General features: G+C 40.5%; 1 non-coding gene and 1 pseudogene across 1 annotated transcript; both read left to right on the forward strand.

Annotated features, from left to right (window-relative positions):
* Nucleotides 1–19: 19 nt before the first annotated feature.
* LOC118576681 lies at nt 20–19,285 on the forward strand (annotated as a pseudogene).
* A 1,039-nt stretch (nt 19,286–20,324) lies between these two features.
* On the forward strand, nt 20,325–20,428 carry LOC118576687. The gene has a single exon (XR_004943974.1). It is a non-coding gene; the product is annotated as a U6 spliceosomal RNA (small nuclear RNA).
* Nucleotides 20,429–21,252: the final 824 nt, after the last annotated feature.

The raw sequence follows: 21,252 nt of genomic DNA on the forward strand, positions 1-21,252 counted from the left end.
AGGGTGGAACTGGGAATGTCGCCCACTTCAAGGGCGCTGCCCAGGGGACACCTGCCCCGCTAGGCTTGGGAAACCGAGCGGAAAGAGGAAGTAGGTGGGCGGGGATGTGAGCCAGCTGCGTAGTGGCCGGGGCCGGCTAGGCTCGGAGCCCCGAAGGCTGCAGGCGCAGCAAGCTCGCCCTTCCCTAAGGATTCCGGGAGATGCACAGTGCAGACCTGGGTGCGGAGGACACGGCGGGGTGTCGCGGGGACACGAAACCTCCCGGAGCCGCCGTCTCCGCGCGGGCGGCCTGGGAAAGTCACAGTCACAGCGCAGTGGCGGGAACCGCAGCCCGGCGGCCCTGGAACCTCCCAGGTCAGAGGAGCTGCGGGGCTGGGACGCGGGAGGGAAGGACGGGGTGCGAGCAGTTTCTCTGCTGTTCCTAAGGAAGCCGGCTCTCACACAAAAAATTCACTATTGGCAAATTTTAGACTGTATGAACTACACTGATTCTGATTTTTTCTTTTAAGATTTTAAAAATAGTCTCTTATAAATATTGTTGCAAAATTGAATTTCTATATTGATGTTTTTAACAGTGTTCTGTTTGTTACTTCCGAAACAACAAAGCTCTTAAATTTTAAATTATCCATATTTTTCAACTAACGTGTTCCACCACTTCCCTACTCAGGAGAGTGGCATTGAGAGCTTATGGATTGTCAACCTAAAAAGCTTGTTAGATATTAATCACATAAGGATCGACTGTAGATTTGTTTGAATCACAGATATATTTTGGCAAACTCCACAGTTATGGTCGTAAGCATTGACATTTACTATGTACAATTTTACGGCTAATTCCATCTGAGATGTATTCATTCTATGGTGTAAATACAGTGCTCAAAATTTTGTACTCTTATGTGAAGGTCTTAATGTTATATCTTTTTGTTGTTGTTGTTGTTTTGGTTTTTGTTTTGTTTTTTCGAGACAGGGTTTCTCTGTAGCTTTGGAGCCTGTCCTGGAACTCGCTTTGTAGACCAGGCTGGCCTCGAACTCACAGAGATCCACCAGCCTCTGCTCCCGAGTTCTGGGATTACAGGCATGCGCCACCACCGCCTGGCCAATGTTACATTTTATAATCTAGAAAGACACCTTGTGCATGCTGAGAGTGAGGCTATCAAGCTACAGTATGTCCATCGTTATAACGCACCAAATAGAACAGCACCTCAGTGCAAAGGACTTTTGAATAATTGGGACCACTCACCTACCTCAGAAGAGTCTCAAATTTTCTTTTGTCTCCTTGGTTCAAGAATAGCACATGGCCACTTGGTCAAAGTCTTACTTTTTTGGTGGGTGGGGGGTTGAAACAGGGTTTCTCTGTATAACTGCAGTCCTGGGTGTCCTAGATCTTCAGACCAGGCTGGCCTCAAACTCAAAGATCCATTTGCCTCTGCCTCCTGAGTGCTGAGATTCAAGGAGTTTATCACCACCACCCTCCTCAAACCATGGCTTTTTATTTCAGGATTTGTTGACATTCAGTGATGTTGTTGTGGACTTCTCCCAGGAGGAAGGGTTTTGTACAGAGATTGGAGTTGGAGAACTGAAGTAGAATAAGGTGGGAAAGACCATTTATCAGATACTGAATTACTGATTTGTTTAATTTACTTAAAGCTCTGCTTTTACAGCTGATCTTGCTACTGGGACTTCATCGTGCTGCTTGGAACGGAATGACCTGGAGAAATTGCTGAAACAATTAGCAACCTTACCACATGCATTTAACATGCTTTAACATGCATTTGAAAAGCCCCCAAGCTGCCTTTGGGAAGTCCTGCTTACTTTTCTCCTGGCCCCACCTTGTAGTTGTAGATTATAAAATGCGAATACAAACTGACCTGGAGACCTCAGTCCACCAGTGACACCTCTTCTTTCTCACCTCCAATGGATTAAGACTGCTTATTACAGAGAGATTTCCACAACAGAATTACAGCAGTTTGGTTACTGTGGATGAGAATAGTTTTCTTGTATTATTCTTTCTCATCCTCAGGTTCCTCACATCTCATATTACAGTGAAAAATTTTCAAAGCAGGAAAGAACATTTTTGTGAAGTTTTCTCTATTCATGTTTTTCATTTGGGGAAGTGTTAGGTTTCTTTCATTTCTGTTTGTAGAGACTCAATAGTATATAATAATATTGCCAGCTCAATCATGAAGTTTCATTTCCACTCTTGAGGTTTTGTTTTGTTTTTAATTTGCTCATTCATATGTGTTTGCCTGCATGTATGTCTGTACCACTTTCATACCTGGTGCCTACAGAGACCAGGAAAAGGGGTTAGATCCCCTGGAGTTGGAATTGGAGATGATTGTGAGCCACTGTATGGATGCCGGGACGCAATTCTTGGTTCTCTCTAACAGAGCAGCAACCAGTACTTGTGATATATATTGAGGGGGTGGTGGTGGTGGTGGTGGTGTTTTTGTTTTTTGAGACAGGGTTTCTCTGTGTAGCTTTGCGTCTTTCCTGGAACACACTTGGTAGCCCAGGCTGGCCTCGAACTCACAGAGATCCACCTGGCTCTGCCTCCCGAGTGCTGGGATTAAAGATGTGTGCCACCACCATGCCCGGCTGGTGGGGCTGGAAAGATGGTTCAGAGGTTAAGAGCACTGGCTGCTCTTCAAGAGGCCCTGAGTTCAACTCCCAGCATCCACATGGTGGCACAACCATCTATATTGAGATCTGGTGCCCTCTTCTGGCATGCGGGCATGCATGCAGACAGAACACTGTATACAAAATAAACAAACAAATAGATATACTTGTAATCTAAGAAATAAACCTTACCTGAAGATCAGAGGACAAAGCCAGCCACAGAGTTAGCCACAGAGGTGGCACACACCTCTAATCCCAGCACTCGGGAGGCAGAGATCTGTCAGGATCTCTGTGAGTCCAAAGCTGCCCTGCACTACAGGATTTTAATCCAGTTTAAAAAAGAAAACAGCCAGGCAATGGTGGCACACACCTTTAATTCTAGCACTTGGGATCACACATCTTTAATCCCAGTACTTAGGAAGTTGAGACAGGAAGTGGTATGTCTGGGCGGAGGAAGGAATATAAGGCGGGAGGAGACAGGAATTAGGCCTTTCTGTCTGAGGACTCAGACATTCAGTTAAAGATTTTGTGGAGTTGGCGAGGTGAGAAAAGGCTGTGACTTGTTCCTTTGTCTCTCTGATCTTTCAGCATTTCCCCTAGTATCTGTCTCCAGGTTTCTATTATAAGACCATTTAGGATTCACACAACAAGTACTGTTAACCATTGAGCCATCTTGCCAGCCCTAGCTGAGCGGTGATTGAAAATGGTCTCGAAGTATTTTCAGTGTTCTGGCACTGCATGACAGCTGGGGAACCATTTGTAGAATCTTCGATTTCATTTTCTCTCTATCTAGTGAGCACAGTGCTGTGTTCGAAATCCAGGTGCTTCCTGAACAATCTCTTTCTCATGTCTAGGACTCACTGATCACCCAGCCCTGCTCACCTGTGGATCAGAACAAAGAGCCCTGGATGGTGAAGAGCGAGGAGACAGTGGCAAAGGATCCAGGTGTGTTGGGTTGATTGAGGCAAGGATTGGTAAGCAGCTCAAGTGCCAGCAGAAACTGGCATGCAGTCAGTTTTGCCACATTCTGTTTCATTACAAATGATTCTGGAGAACTCTAATGAGAATAATCTCCTCAGGATTATCCTGTTACAGGTGTTAGGAGACTTTCTGTGTAAGAATTAATAGTAAAGCCAGCCGGTTTAATCACAGCATTCGGGAGGCAGAGGCAGGTGGGTCTCTGTGAGTTCGAGGCCAGCCTGGTCTACAGAGCGAGTTCCAGGATAAGCTCCAAAGCTACACAGAGAAACCCTGTCTTGAAAAAAAAAACAAAAAACCAAAAAAACAAAAAACACAAACAATCAAAAAGAATTAATAGTAAAAAAGCAAATATAATTTTTTTGACTATGCATGTGATTGATGATATTGCTCTTGAATACTTATCACTGATAGTTTCTTCATATCAATATTAAATAGTTTTCATTACTATAATTTTAATTTATAAAATTAGGAAAATTGATGCCTCTCGGTTTTTCTCTGCTCTCAAAAATTTTGCAGTTTTTTTGTAGTTCCTTCAAATTGTATATCTAATATTTGGGTTAATTTCTCCACATCCTAAAACAATGCCAGTAGGATTTTGATAAGAATCAAAAATTTGTTTAGTATCTCTCTAGAGTATTAAGCTCCCTGTACATTGTTCCCTCAATGATATCGCCTGTCTGTCTTGAGGTCAACACTCAGTGGTTTTGTTGCTATAATTTTACAAGAGTTTCACATCACCTCTGGGTTTGATCTTCCTTTGAAGACTTTTTGAAATGTTTGTGGTTTCCCACAATTTAATATCACTTTAGGATTACTTTCTCTATTTCTACAAAAATGCCCAGAAGATTTTGATAGGAATTTTCTTAGAATCTTTAGAGAAGGCAACCTTCTACATGGCCTTTTCATTTTTGAATAAGAACGTGCCACCTGTCAATTTTCACATCATGTATTCCTTCTGTTTTCCATCTGCTGTTAATATCTGCTTTCCAGCTCTGTCAGAAAAGAGAGATTCTTTTCTTTCTTTCTTTCTTTTATTTTTCTTGAGACAGGGTTTTGCTGTGTAGCCCTGGCTGTCCTGGAACTCACTCTGTAGATCAGGCTGACCTCAAACTCACAGATCCCTCTGCCTCTGCTCCCTGAGTGCTGGGATTAAAGGCGTGTAGCACCACCTCCTCCTGGTGACTTAGTCTGTTCCTAAGATTTGGCCACAGTAGAGCACGTTCCCTGAAGTTTGAGAAAACTCTGCTGCTGTGTGGAAGGCTGCTAGGCGTAACCTTTTCCTGTGCTGTTGATGCTCCATTTTCCCCACTAAAACTGATGTCATTATCCAACACTGAATGTTGAATGGATGCTGAAGTTTCCCAGCATCACTGTCTACATTCTTTCTATCATTCCGCCAGTGGTGGCTTCCTGTTTTGGAAATTATCGTGTGAAATGCACTCATTGATCACAACCTTTCTAGTGAATGGAAGGAACATTTTATCAATATTCTCTGTATTTTGATTGATTTGGCTTTTTCTGTGGCCTACAATAATTATGTCTAACCTTCTTCTTGACTCTTACCGACATTCATGGAATTTTTGTTTTGTTTTGTTTTTTGAGGTAAGGTTTCTCTGTGTAACTCTGACTGTCCTAGGAATTTATGCTGTAGACCAAGCTGACCTCAAACTCAGAGATCCACCTGCATCCTCCTCCCAGTCCTGGGATTAAAGGCGTGTGCCACCACTGCCTTGCATGTAAACTTTGTTTTTTTTTAATTTCTTAGTATTTTGTGTTATTATGTTTGAAGTGAATTGCTGTGTTTTCATTTTTTTCTTCCTTCCTTCCTGTCTGTCTATCTGTCTATATCTATCTACCAACCTATATCTAATCTATCTGTATGTATATGTACACACACACACACACACACACACACACACACACACACACACGTCTTTTCCTTTTTCTGAGTTCTTTTGTTTTTCATTGGTATTCTTATAATTTAATTACTTTATAAATTTCATTTTAGCATCTTCTATGGGTTTTCTCTTATGATCACCCTTAAGACTGATTTCTGAAGTCACTCTTTACAAGAATGTGTTTCAATTAGTAGTAATTCTACACAGAACTACATATGTGATATAATTGAGTCCAGTATGGTTTTTTGTTTGTTTGTTTGTTTTGCTTGTTTGGTTGTTCAAAAAGCTGCATATTTACCAGGTAGTAGTGACATATGCCTTTAATCCCAGCACTCGGGAGGCAGAGGCAGGTGGATCTCTGTGAGTTCAAGGCCAGCCTGGGCTACAGAGTGAGTTCCAGGAAAGGTGCAAAGCTACACAGAGAAACCCTGTCTCGGAAAAAAAAAAAAAAAAAGTTGCATATTTACTATATGGTGGGTGCAATGAGTTGGAATTCCTACTGATACTGTATCTCTGTGTTCTTCCTCCTGCATCGGCTCCCTTGTTTGTTATTGTTTAGGACCATGAGTGTGGATACCGAGTGATCTGTAATTTTATTCAAAAACTAGTTCCCTATGTCCATATATGAACATTTTTCTCCTGCATGTTACTCTGCAGGTTCATACTTCCAGCTCATACATGAAGGTCTGTTATTCATTGCACAAGGGGAGAGAATCAGACCCAGGTTCATATATTGTATGTGGATAGATACTTTTCCCAACACCATCAGTTAAAGAGACTGCCTATCCTGCAGCTTAAGATTTTGGTATTTTGGTAAAATTACAGCTGGTCTTAGCTGCTTGGGCTGGTTCTGGATCTGCTCTCCTTGCCCTGGGCTGGGCCTACTCTTTTGCCTCTACCATGGTGCTATTGGTCATGTGGCTCTGTATTATGGCCTGAGATCACAGCATTAATAGATCAATCTCTGCTGTTGGTAATATATACATTTATACTGTGCCTTGTGTCATTTTCCCTCGTTGGTGTGCATGGAAATGCATTTCATTATCTTTATCACTTTTTTTGAGTGCCTTAAATTTTTCATCATAAAAGTCAAAGTTAATTAATTAATTAGCATCTTATTCTTTAGGAGTATTCCTGGATGGATTTTTATCTATCTGTCTGACTGTCTGTCTGTCTATCATCTACCATCTATCTATCTATCTCTTGAGAAAGATTCTCACTATGTAGCTCTGGCTGTTCTGGCCTTGAACTCACATAGATCTACCTGTTTCTGTTTCTTGAGCCCTGGAATTAGAGGCTTGTGCCACCACATCTGTCTCCTGGGTGGATTTTAAGGTAATGTTTATGGGTTATTTTCTTAATTTTGTTTTTAACATTCTTGTTATTGATATGTGGAAAAAGTAGTGATTTTATATGTTAATTTTGCATTTTCAACATTACTTCAAGCATTTGACAAATCTAAGGGTTCCTCATGTTGTCAGTAGCGGGGGGAGGGGGTATGTTTTTTTTGTTTTGTTTTGTTTTGTTTTTTTAGGAGGTTTTTCAAGACAGGGTTTCTCTTTGTAACAGCCCTGGCTGTCCTAGAACTCATTTTGTAGACCAGGCTAACCTCGAACTCACAGAGATCCGACTGCCTCTGCCTCCCGAGTCCTGGGATCAAAGTGTGTGCCACCATGCCCAGCTATCAGTAGGGAGTTTTACCCCTGTGATCATATCATTGAGGAAAAGAGCACTTTGGTGTCTTTACATCCTATCTGTGTATCTTTTGCTTGTCTTTTTCAAATTTCTCTTGCTAGCCGCCAGAGCTCCACATTAAGTAAAACTGAAGAAGGTGTGCGCCTTTGTCCTGTTAGTGTTCCTGCCAATGATGTTCGGTTTTCTCTCCGTACTGTGTACTGTTGGCCTAGGTTTGACAAAACGTCCTTTATGGTGTTGAGCCATGTTCCATTTCTTCATAGCTCTTTTAGGAATTCCATCATGAGATTTTGTTGAGCTGAACTTTGTCAGGTGACATTTCATTTCTGTTTCTACCCAGACTTGGTTCTCAGGATTTTTCTTCCCTATATTTTTGTTGGTGGTGTTGTAGGTGGTTGCATTATTGGTACTATTTTTTTTCCTTCTCTGTTACAGTGCTTTGCTTTTTGGCTACGTTGTACTTGACCTATTAAGTCCCAGCTCTCCTATATTCACTTACTCTTCACACGTATCTCATTTCCTGTATCCTCTTAGATAATTCCTCTCTCTATCGGTTTTGCTTTTATTTTATTTTATTTTATTTTTTATATGTATGGGTGTTTTGCTTGTGTGTATGTGGGTGCACTATTTATAAGCCTGGTGCCTGAAAGGCCTGAGGGCATCATATCTCTCAGTTTTGTTTTTATTTTATTTTGTTTTTTATGTGTATGAGTGTTTTGCTTGTGTGTGTGTGTGTGTGTGCACTATGTGCAAGCCTGGTGCCTGAAAGGCCTGAGGGCGTCATATCTCTCTGAGTTACAGGTGATTGTAGTTTGCCATGTGATTTGAACCTGCATCCTCTGGAAGAGCAGCCGGTGCTCTTAAATGCTGAGTTCTACTACCCCCCCCCCAACCTCTCTTCTCTCATTCTGTGTACATAGTCTGCTCTACTTGTTATCTTCAGTATGTTTGGGTGAAATGACCTGTTAACTCACCTGACTGTCTCCAAACGCACTTACCTCTTTGCCAACTGTTAGAGACATGTTGCCTGGGTGCAATAATATGGTTAATGGTTGTTTTCTATCATGGCTTTAAACACACTGTTTCATAGTCTCCTGGCTGGAGGGATATTGACAAGACATTTGGTATTATTCTAGTGTTTGGGTCTTTTTATGTGGTTTATGACTTTGTTCCTAACTGCTTTTAATATAAATTTTAGGTTTATCTTTTTGACACTTTGGTACAAAAGTGCAAGAAGGAGAAAAATGGCTGGTTCTCCGGGAAATACATTCCAGGTCAGTGTCATGCCACTTCTCATCTACAGAATTGTTATATAGTAAAACACGGCAGGCCTTTAATTATGTGTTTATGGTATCTAAAACTTGTTTCTCCTTTTCTTCTGACAGATAAGATTAACTGAGTAAATATACATGACCTCTGTACCACAGCCTTCCCTTCATCTGTCCTTCCCAGCTTATATTTGTAAGGGTAAATGAATTCAAGACCTGTGGTTCTGAAGATGTTTTCCACTGTGATTGATAATTAGAGAAATGTGTTGATACCCGATTGTTACAGAGGATGGGGGGTGTGTCCTTATATATCAGGAAGGCCATGTTCAGCAGAGGCTCCATTTGAGGCCTCTTACCAGATTGCCTTAAACTAGTTTTATGAAAGTGCATATTCAGACGCAGACACCTGGAGCACCTTGCTGTTGTCACTGAACTGTTTATGGAAAAAGTCATCTTAGACAAGATCTTACTGGCTGTGATCCTCATGCAGAATATTTAAGCTCTCTAATGAGTGCAGAGTACTGCGATTCTGTGTGTCCTCTTGGCCTAAAGCAGGGTTCTCAGCCTGTGGGTCATGACCCCTCTGGCAAACCTAGAGCTGTATTAAAAGGTCACAGCTTTAAGGAGGGTGAGAGCCGCTGGCCTAAAGTGATGCTCTTGTTGGCAGATTCAGATTGTAGTTTCTTTGCTCCTCTCTTTTGTTTGTTTGGTTGGTTTTTCAAGACAGAGTTTCTCTATAGCCCTGACTGTCCTGGAACTCACTCTGTACTTGCTGGTTTCGAACTCACAGACATATGCCTGCCTTTGCCTCTCTAGTGCTGGGATCAAAGCCAGTTGCCACCACTGCCCAGCCCTGGAGTTTATATGTACTTCAGGGTTGCCAAAATATTCTCATAAAATAATCTCATTATATAGTGAATGTCTGGAGCATTAGTGGTATGGATTGTTGCTGCTCCCTCCTTACTGTGAGAAAACCAGAACTTTCTGACAGACTGATGACTCATTTATTTATGTTATGTTATTTCTTTATTTACTACATTGAGACAGTGTCTCACTTTGCAACTTTGGTCTGGAACTCACTATGTAAACCTAGAATGCAAAGTGATTTGCCTACTTCTACGTCCTGAGTGGGATTTAAGATGTGTTCCACCACACCTGGTATTTGAAAAGCCTTTGACATTTAATTCATCCATAGATTCTGCCTCCCAAGTTCTGCCTCCTTGCTCTACAGAATTGTGGAGCTAGAGAATTGATCCTAGATCCTTAGCTCACCAGAGCTTATTAGAATACAGTCCGGCAAGGCAGTGGTGGTGCACGCCTTTAATCCCAGCACTCAGGAGGCAGAGTCAGGTGGATCTCTGTGAGTTCGAGGACAGCCTGGTTGACAGAGTGAGTTCCAGGACAGGCTCCAGAGCTACACAGAGAAACCCTGTCTTGAAAAAACAAAACAAAACAAAACAAACAAACAAACAAAAAAAGAATATAGTCCAATAAGACCTAACTGTGGAAAAGGTTGATCCAGTGTCTGTTTTAGCGAGGTCTACCATTTTGGCATTTAGAAGCGCAGTTTTGCTTATCACATGTCTTCTGTTTGAAATGCCTAAACTGTGATTCTATGTTAAACGAACACAGCCTTGATAAAAAAGATGTATTTCTCTGTCCACACCTTGAATTTATATCGTGTGTGTGTGTGTGTGTGTGTGTGTGTGTGTGTGTGTTTTGAGACAGGGTTTCTCTGTGTAGCTTTTTGCGCCTTTCCTGGGACTCACTTGGTAGCCCAGGCTGGCCTCGAACCCACAGAGATCCCCCTGCCTCTGCCTCCCGAATGCTGGGATTAAAGGCGTGCGCCACCACCGCCCAGCCGAATTTATATCTTATATGCCCTAAAAATATATTGTTCCTGGGAATATAATGTCATCCTATTTTCCCGTCGTTAGACAGTGCAGTTTTGAGTGTGATTACTCCAGAAAGCATCTTACTGAATGACTGTGCTCCTTCATTTACAGCAGAAAACATGGCCCAGTTCTCTTGTACTCTTTGTACCCAGGAAAGTACTCTACACATGGTAAATTTATTTTCATTTCAGGGTCTGTTGACATTCTGGGATGTGGCTGTGGACTTCTCCCAGGAGGAGTGGGAATACCTGGACTCTGCTCAGAGGGCTTTGTACATTGATGTGATGCTGGAGAATTACAGCAACCTCATCTCTGTGGGTGAGGATATTGTTCTCAAAGAATTTGTAACTGATCCTTGGTATATACCTACTGTGTAGATGTGGATACTCTTTGGGTAGCTGTCTTAGAAACTATAGGAATCTAGGTAATGTTTACTATTAAGTCTTCCTGGTATTTGATGTTTTCATCATGTTCTCCCTTTTGAAGGCTTCTTTTCAGGCCCACAGTTCATTCACAGACCCAGTAGTAGGTGTTTCCACCCACATCCCAAAGTATCATTTCCAACATTGCATTGGATTCATTCAGAAACTGACCATATTCCTATCCACATCCTAATGTTCCATTTCCATTTGATGTACTCCATGAGAGATAATATTCCCACAAATCCTGGAGTTCCATTTCCACCATTGCATTTGACTCAGTCTTAACAGGAAGCAAATCTCAGCGTGGAAACTGAAAATGCTCCCTAAATATTTAAGCTTTATTTATTTTTTTAAGGTGACAGGACTTTTTCTTTTTCTTTCTTTTTTTTTTAAATTTATTTATGGGTTGGGAATTTAGCTCAGTGGTAGAACGCTTACCTAGCAAGCGCAAGGCCCTGGGTTTGATCCTCAGCTCAAAAAAAAAAAAAAAAAAAGAGATTTATTTATTTATTATGTATACAGAAGAGGGTGCCAGATCTCATTACAGATGGTTGTGAACCATTATGTGGTTGCTGGGAATTGAACTCAGGACCTCTGGAAGAGCAGTCAGTACTCTTAACCTCTGAGCCATCTCTCCAGCCCTATTTAAGCTTTAAGCTTTATTTACTTTATTTTATGCATGGGTGTTAGCCTGCATGTACATGAGTGCTCAGAGTGCCCAACTAAGCTAGCAGAAGGCAGCAAATGCCCTGAGTCTGAAAGTTACAGAGGGATGTGAGCTTCCACAGGTGCTAGGAACCACAACTGAGTCCTTTTCACCAGTGAGCTATTAGGATTTCTATTATGTCATCTTTTTAGATATCTAATACGTTTTATAGAATCCAACAAAATCATGTGCCACTTTCTGATACACAGGTATTATTGTATGCACAGCAGACCTGGTCCCCTGTCTGGAGCAAATCCAAGTGCCAGACCAGGTAGGGGTGAGTGAATGAACCAGACAGAGATTCCAGTGAAAGAAGAAGGAAAAACAGAAAATGGTTTTGCCATGTTCTGTCTCACTAGAGTTAATTCTTGATCACGTTACTTAATGCAGTGCCCTCAAGATGCATTCTACTGTAAATGTTAGAAGACGTTATTCTTATTGCACAGGTATTATCTTGGAAGTACTACTAGTATGCAAATGCAATTTTATTTGACTATGAGGGAGGAGGATTCTGTCTTAGTAACCATTCATGTCTTCAGTTATCAGACTTCAGGCCAATACTAAGTGATTTTCATTGCTGTAACTTTTTTGTTTGTTGGTTTGTTTTTCCAGACAAGGTTTCTCTGAGTAGCCCTGGCTGTCTTGGAACTTTGTAGCCCAGGCTGGCCTCAAACTCTCAGAGATCCGCCTGCCTCTGCCTCCCGAGTGCTGGGATTACAGGCGTGCACCACAATGCCTAGCACATTCATTTCTTTTTATGATTGTTCAATTAGTTGAGACAGGATTCATCCTGCAGCATGTTCTTTTAAGTATGAGTAGACTGAGGTGTCCTTCCATGTGGGTGAGTCTCGGGAGAGCTGCTGGTGATAGTCCATGTCTACTGTTTGTGTGTTTCTTTCCAGACCTGACGTTCTGTCTGATATTATCATCTGTCTTTACATAGTAGATATTGAAATGTTTTATAATCATCATGTGTTATTTTTTTTCATTCCTGTCAATGATTGTTTCATGGATTAGGAAAATATGCTATGAAATGCATCCATATTGATAAAATTCTTTATAGGGAATGGACCATTTTATTCTTAGTTAGTAGTCTTTATTTTAGTTTTGATGGTGTTGATTTTGAATTGCCTGTTTTTTACTTGTATACTTCAGTTCTTCATTGTTATCTATATTCATGTGATCCCTTTTCTCTTTTGTTTTCACTTTGTTTTGTTTTGTTTATTTCAAGCCAGGATTTCTTTGTTTAGCCTTGGCTATCCTAGGACTAGTTTTGTGTGACCAGGCTAGTCTCAAACCCACTAAGATCCACCTGTCTCTTGCTGGGATTAAAGGCAAGTACCACCACTGCCCAGAAATTGATCTTCTTAATGTGGAATGCTTCATGAATTTGCAAGTCACCCTTGTGCATGGGTAGTTCTAATATGTGTCGTTCCAGTTTTTGTGTAAGTGCTGTCCATGAGGGCTATGGGGTATAGTCTTAGCCACTATTGCTGTGAAGAGACACCATGACCAAGGGAACTCTTAGGAAAGAAAGCATTTAATTGGAGGTTTGAGTATAGTTTCAAAGGGTTAGTTGGTTATCACCTTGGAGGGGAGCACGTGGGAGGCAGGATGGCATGGTGCTGGAACAGTAGTTGAGTACTTTACATCTTAATCCAAAGGCAGCAGGCAGAGTGTCACTACACCTGGCCTGGGTTAGCTTTAAAACCTTAGAGTTCACTCCCAGCAATACTTTTCCAACAAGGACACAATTCCTAATCCTTTCTCAGTTCATCAGCTGAGGACTAAGCATGCAAATATATGAGCCTGTGAAATGCATTCTCATTGAAACCACCACAGATATCTTATTAAAATTTCAACATTTTGTGTCCTTAGATTTGAAATAGATTTATGGCAGGAAATATATATTTTTTAATCTTATTTCTTTGTTTCAATTCTTTTTTAATTTTTGTGTATCTATGTAATTTTTTTTTTTTTTGAGACAGGGTTTTTCTGTGTAGCTTTCAACCCTGTCCTAGAACTCACTGTGTAGACCAGGCTGGCCTCAAATTCACAGAGATCTACCTGCCTCTGCCTCCTGTGTGCTAGGATTAAAAGTGTGCACCACCCCCACCCCCCTGCTTTATGTGTGTAATTTTTGTGTATGGAGGCTTTCTCTGAATGTATGTCTGTACACAACTTGGGTACCTGGTACCCTTGGATGTCCTGGAGCTGAAGTTACAAAGGGTTGGAGTTGCCGTATGCATGTTACATATTCAGCATGGGTCCTCTGAAGAGCACCCACTGAGCCATCTCTCCAGCCACTCTGTCTCAATTCTTGAAGCAATTCTGCATCTTCTACTTTGGTATGATTTTAAGAAAATCACTGAAAGTAAAAAACATGCTAACACTTTTTAGGAAGTTTTCTGTATTTCTCATGACTGTCTTAACTTCTTTACTCTTCATATTAACTTTTACTATCTTCATTCTATTATAAAGTTCAGTCATGATCCTTTATAATTATTTTATTTTTGCATACTACAGGGCTTGCCAAAGCTAGCACCTGAAAATATGTCAACTGGTTATAAAGTGATTTCATATAAAAACACATCCACATCCTACACATTCTTTTTGTTTGATTTGTTTTCTTTTTCGAGACAGGGTTTTCTCTGTGTAGTTTTGGTGCTTGTCCTGGATCTCGCTCTGTAGACCAGGCTGGCCTCAAACTCACAGAGATCCACCTGGCTCTGCCTCCCAAGTGCTGGGATTAAAGGTGTGTGCCACCACTGCCCGGCTCCTACACATTTTTTGGGTTCCAGTGTCTGTGGCACTGATGTTCTGATCAAGAAGAACTGGAATCTCACTGTTACTATTTTATACTTTCAGAATTAGTCTTGTATATGTCCTTGAGACAATGGCAAAGTGGTTGTTTTGTCTGGTGAATGTCTCATAGTTCTGTGTTTAATTTTTGGGGCCCTGTTTCTGCCGCCGACTTGAAACCTGCCCTGTTCCAGTTTTCTCTCTCCCATCCATCGCACACAGAATTTGTTGCTTTTCAACTCTTGGCTTTCTATCTTGGCCTTCCACTAATTTTAGTATTCTAATTAGAGAAAGAAAAAATTGTCTGAATATCTAAGAAATGATTATCCTTGTTTCTTACTTACTTAAACTTAATGTCTTATTCTACTGTGTAATGGCAAGCTCCTAACTATTTTAGCAATTGTGCTGAACAGTGTTGTCAGTGATGTACTATATGCTAGCATGAGAATATGAAATTTTCTACACTGCCATCTTGCTAATGTCTTCAAGTCGGAATAATGTTGTAGGTTATAATCTAACATGAGTTCATGAAGTAGGATAGCTCTGTAATTTCCTTTCTTGCAGCCATGTCTTCATATTACATGCATTCGCTTTCTCCATGAGAGAAACACACAAAGATCCTTTCAGAAAATAACCTTAGAAATCAGTGAAAATAGTGAGTGACCTTGAGAATTTCTATTTAAGGAAAGACAGGGAACAAAGGGCTGAGTTTGTAGATATCAGACAGTATAGGGTTTGAAATAAAGAGTGCATAACAACTACCCATGACATCCCTGCCCCATTTGATCTACAGCTTTGGATATTTAGCAAAAGTATTTTCTTTACACCCATAACTTTCAATGATTTTAATGTGTCTTTGAGAAAAAAAAAAAAATCTCAGGTTGGGGATTTAGCTCAGTGGTAGAGCGCTTGCCTAGCAAGTGCAAGGCTCTGGGTTCGATCCTCAGCTCAAAAAAAAAAAATCTCACCAGGTGGCGGTGGCACACGCCTATAATCCCAGCACTCGGGAGGCAGGGGCAGGTGGATCTCTGTGAGTTCAAGGCCAGCCTAATCTACAGAGATAGTCTAGGACATGCTCCAAAGCTATAGAGAAGCCCTGTCTTGAAAAACCAAAAAAAGAAAAAAAATCTCTACGACAATTTTTGTTTGTTTGTTTTTGAGACAGGATCTCTCTACGTAGCTCTGGCTATTCTGGGACTCAATATGTAGACCAGTCTGGAGTGGAATTCGCAGAGACCTGCCTGCCTCTGTCTGATAAATTCTGGGATTAAAGTCATGCTGCACCACACCTAGCTCTATCAAGTTTATAAGAAAAAATTCAAACTTAAATAAAAGAAATTTGAATATTCTGAGGAAGGATGCGTAAGCAGTACACTTATTAAGTGGAGATATTTTGCATTTAAATAGTTATGTAATATTTCTGAGGGGAGAAATTTGGCAGAGTAACATTTTTCAAATGTAATCCATCAGAGAGCTCTGTTCCCAAAGTTTACTGTTGTTTCTTCAACTATTTGTCCTACTTTTTTTACAAATACAGTTTAGGTAGGGTTAAAAGGCTGGTATCTGTGATGGAGATCAGAGTGGAGGTTCTTCTGAGCATCCATGCAGTAGCTTCCATGCAATGATAGTGAAAGGATAGTCTTTGCTGAGAGCTCTGTGTAGGCAGAGTTCTGCTGTATCTCAGTAGTCACTCGTAGATAACCATACAGATACTTATTATTAATTATAAATGCTTGGCCGATAGTTTAGACTGGTTACTAGCTAGCTCTTACATTGTAAATTAAACCATATTTCTTATCTACGCTCTGCCACGTGGTGGTACCTTGCTTCAGCACTGCATGTTTATCTCTTGCTTCCTCTGTATCTCACTTGAGACTCCTCAGATTCTGCCCTTCTTCTTTTAGCATCCTCTGTGTCTTGCTATCCCCGCTATACCTCCAGCCTAGCTACTGGCCAGTAAGCTCTTTTATTAATGCAGTCAGAAGGTGCCTTGACAAAGACACATCTTCACAGTGTACAAAAAAATTATTCCATAACAGCTCTTTTCTAGAGAATTGCATTTACTTAGAGAACTCAGGTATTGAATCTGTTTCATCATGCATCAAACCTATTCACCCTAATTGTGCTCGTTTTCTAGAGTACCAAGGGATGCGTGGCGAATTTGAGAAGGTCTTTGATCAAAACTCAAAGTGTATTGTCTCTGAGCATGTGGCTATTCAACAGAAGTTGTGCAAATGTAATGAGCTTGGCAAAATGCTTCATGAATCCCCCAAATGGACACTGTACAAAACAAATACTACCACAGAAAACTGCTACAAAAACAGATGGATACAAAATCACACGATGACTGTATTGAAGCAATACACTTCGGTAGACATGAAAGCATGCACACTGGAGAAGAACTTTGCAAATCTAAAGATGTTGGCAAATCCTTTAAGTTTATTTTCAAACATAAGTCAGAGCCATGGAATCTTTATAGGAAAGAAAGAATATAAATATAACAAATGTGATCAGTCGTTTGGCTTTACCCCCAAACTTGTACAGGTAAGAATTCATAATGGAGAAAAACCACACTACTTCAGGAAATGTGGGAAATCCTTCAGGACCTGCTCAAGCCTCAGAACACATCAGAGAACTTGTACTAGAGAGAAACTATGGAAATGCACAGAATGTGACAGGTCCTTTAAGTGGTTTTCCAGCCTTAAAACCCATTACAGAATTCATCCTGGCGAGAAACCTTTCAAATGTAAGGAATGTGACAAATCTTTTACTTACTGCTCATCTCTTAAAGAACATCAGAACATCCATGAGGGTAAACTTTACAAATGTCAGGAATGTGACAAATCCTTTACCTACTGCTCATCTTTTAGAGAACATCGGAACATCCATGAGGGAAAACTTCACAAATGTTGGAAATGTAACAAATCCTTTACCCGGTCCTCATCTCTTAGAACACATGAGAAAATTCACACTGGTGAAAAACCTTTCAAATGTAAGGAATGTAGTAGGTCCTTTTATATGCTGTCCCAACTTAGAAAACATGACAGAATCCATACCGGAGAGAAACCTTACAAATGTAAGGAATGTAACAAATCTTTTACCTACTGCTCATCTCTTAGAGAACATCAGAATATGCATGCTGGAAAACTTTATAAATGTCAGGAATGTAACAAATCCTTTACCAGGTGCTCATCTCTTAGAACACATGAGAAAATTCATACTGGAGAAAAACCTTACAAATGTAAGGAATGTGGTAAGTCTTTTTATATATTGTCCCAACTTAAAAAACATGACAGAACCCATACTGGAGAGAAACCTTACAAATGTAAGGAATGTGACAAATCCTTTACCCAGTGTTCAACCCTTAGAATACATCAGAAAATTCATGCTGGAGAAAAACCCTACAAATGTAAAGAATGTGGTAAGTGCTTTTATAAGTTGTCATACCTTAAAGACCATTACAGAACTCATACTGGAGAGAAACCTTACCAATGTAAAAAATGTGGTAAGGGCTTTTCTCAATTGTCCTGTCTTAAAAGCCATGACAGAATCCATACTGGAGAGAAACCTTACAAATGTAGTCAATGTGACAGGTCCTTTACACACTGCTCAACTTGTAGAAGACATCAGAGCACTCATGCTGCAAAACTTTATAAATGTGAGGAATGTGACAAATCCTTTGCTAAACATTCTTCTCTTAGAACACATCAGAAAACCCATGCAGGAGAGAAACCTCATGGTTGTAAAGAATGTAGTAAGGCTTTCTATCAACTATCACACCTTAAAGTCCATTCCAGAATCCACACTGGAGAGAAACCTTACAAATGTAGTGAATGTGACAAATCATTTACCAAATCTTCATCTCTTAGAACACATCAGAAAATCCATTCAGGAGAGAAACCTCATGATTGTAAAGAATGTGGTAAAGCCTTCTATCACTTATCACATCTTAATATCCATTACAGAATTCATACAGGAGAGAAACCTTACAAATGTAGTGAATGTGACAAATCCTTTACCACGTTGGCAAACCTTAAAAGACATCAGAAGATTCATACTGGAGAGAAAACTTTCCATAGTAAATAATGTGGTATAAGCTTTTTCAGAGCTCTGTCCATAGGGACCAAAGCAGTCTCCACACCAGAGAATCATTATGAACATGAGAAACTTGTGAAAGCTTTGAAGGAATTTTTGAATCTTAGAAAACATCAAGAGTTTATAGTGAGGAAAAATTCTCAATATGTGACCATGTGGCAAGCCTTTAATTAAAATATTTTACTTTATCAACCTCAAAAAATTTATAGTGAAGACAATCTGTGTTAATCTAAAGAATGTCACCAAGCCTTTAATTACTTCCTGAAATGTCGCACAACAGAAAATTCATATTAGAGAGAAGTCATATAAATGTTTGCCATTGTGCTTTATTTATTGCACATTAGAAATTCCACTGTAGGGAACCAGAAGAAATTCACTGAATTTGTCAAAGTCTTTACCTATTGCTAAACAGTAGACATCTGAAAATTCTTCCTGAAGGAAAATCCAAGAAAATGCTTTAAGAAAGACTCCTTTTTTCCTCTCTTCAAAACATTCATTGTGGAGTGAAAACCTATCAATAGCAAGATGGTGAGAACTTTATAGAGATGATATTGTGACTGACAACGTATATGCTCGGGCACAGCTAGAAAAATCTCTAAGGGTATGCAGGAAACTAAATTTTCAGTTCTTTAGAAAGTTGGGGAAGTATTTAGTGAAAATGCAGAGCATAGTCGTTGGAATTCTGGCCACTCCTGCAGCTATGTAACTGCACATGTGCAGTTCAGCAGCCAAGCAAGGGGCCTTATGTCCTTCAAAATCCATGTGCAACATGATTTTGCAATGTGCACATGTGTGGTGTAGCTCTGTAAGCCCATATGCACATGTGCAGGGGAATCCTTAAGAAATGGATCACAGACCCCTGCTCCCTCTTCCTCTTCTCCTCTCTCTCTCTCTCTCTCTCTCTCTGCAAGGGTCTTCCACAGGCCTGGTCACTCCCTTCTGCCCCTCCCCTCTCCTAATAAAACTCTGCTGATAATGGGTTTTGTCACGCCTTTTGACCTTTCTCGTACTGGTAACCGCACCGCACATTAAAACCAACAATAGTGATAATAGAAGATTCATAGACAAATACTAAGACACAAGCCAGTGTACTACAAAGAAAAAAACTAAATATATTCAAAATTGTCACATATTTCAGTGGAATAGGATATTTTGATTTGAGTAAATAAGAAAATGTTCTGGGTTGGGGATTTAGCTCAGTGGTAGAGCGCTTGCTTAGCAAGCCCAAGGCCCTGAGTTTGATCCTCGGCTTTAAAAAAAAAAAAAAAGGAAATGTTCTTTGAAAACATTTTTGTATTCTAAGTATTGAAATTGGCTGACAGAAGTACAGTTGGCTAGATGACACTGAAAAGCATCATTTGCAGTAGCAAATGACTGTGATCATTTGTATCAATTGTTGCATCAAAGCTGAGGAGCTCCGACAAGAGTCCGGGAAGTTAGGGAACAGCTACTGATCATCAGGGGACACCAAACATCGGACAGACTGCTTGTGCCAATTTCAGATGCTCTATAGGTCAGAGCTCGTGTGCACACAGATCAAAGCCCTTTTGTTTGATGACGTTTCGGTAACTACGTAAGTTCATGGCAGAGTTCCAGTGCCAAGAATTTGAACATTTTGTGCATGTGGAAATAACTTGTAACCTCTTGTTCATTCCAATCATTTGAAAATACTTCTTCAGCCAGGTGGTGGTGGTGGTGGTGGTGGTGGTGGTGGTGGTGGTGGCGGTGGTGGTGGTGCACACCTTTAATCCCAGCACTGGGGAGGCAGAGGCAGGTGGATCTCTGTGAGTTTGAGGCCAGCCTTGTCTTCAGAGTGAGTTCCTGAACAGCCAAAGCTACAAAGAAAAAAAAAAGACCTATCATTAGATACTGGTTTGTTGATTTATTTAGTGGTTTGCACCTTACTTACTCTTGTCAACTGGAACATATGCATTTGAAAAGAAAAAGCCGTGCTCACTTCGGCAGCACATATACTAAAATCGGAACGATACAGAGATTAGCATGGCCCCTGTGCAAGGATGACATGCAAATTCGTGAAGCATTCCATATTTAAAAAAAGAAAAGAAAAAGCCTCCAGCTAATGGCCATTAAAGTCCCATTTGTTTGCTGGCTCTCCCCCACTTTATAGTTTTAGTGTATAAAAGAATACAAACTGAAGTTTTTCAGGAACTATACTGTCTTCAGTCCACTGGTGAATAAATCTGTCTTCCACTCAGTGCTGTTGGAGCACTCACGTTAGAGAAATCCCTTCAACTATGTCACTTCTACCAAGAATGATTAAAGTCCCAAGAAAAAATTATTACTGTACCACATGCAGATGAACAGTAGGGATGCACTTATGAGTGAGGTGAGGTGGGTCTCCTCTCCCCAAAGAAAACTACTGTAGTTAAGAGTTTTCCTGCCTGGCCCACAGTCAGGACAAATCTCTCTCACCCTCCAGGCCCATAGACGCTCAGAACCAACCAAGTAAACACACAGAAACTTACATTGTTTACAAACTGTATGGCCATGGCAGGCTTCTTGTTATCTACTTCTATCTTAAATTAACCCATTTCTATATTAATCTATACTTTGCCACGTGGCTCATGGCTTACCTTACATCTTCCTAGTCATGGCGGTGGCTCGCCATATCTCTCCACCCTAGCCTTTACTTCCCAGAATTCTCTTCTCTCTTGTCCCGCCACTGGCCAAACAGCATTTTATTTATACAGAGCGATATCCACAGCAAACTACTTTCCTCAATATTTGCTTTTTTGTTTTCCTTTTGTCTTTGTTTTTGTTTGTTTTGTTTTGTTTTGTCTTTTAGATAGTTTTGAAAGGACCAAGCAGATGCCATAACAGGCTGCTCAGTCTTCTCTCAGAGATCAGGCCTCAGTT

Source organism: Onychomys torridus, unplaced genomic scaffold, assembly GCF_903995425.1.
Source record: "Onychomys torridus unplaced genomic scaffold, mOncTor1.1, whole genome shotgun sequence".
Lineage (NCBI taxonomy): Eukaryota > Metazoa > Chordata > Mammalia > Rodentia > Cricetidae > Onychomys > Onychomys torridus.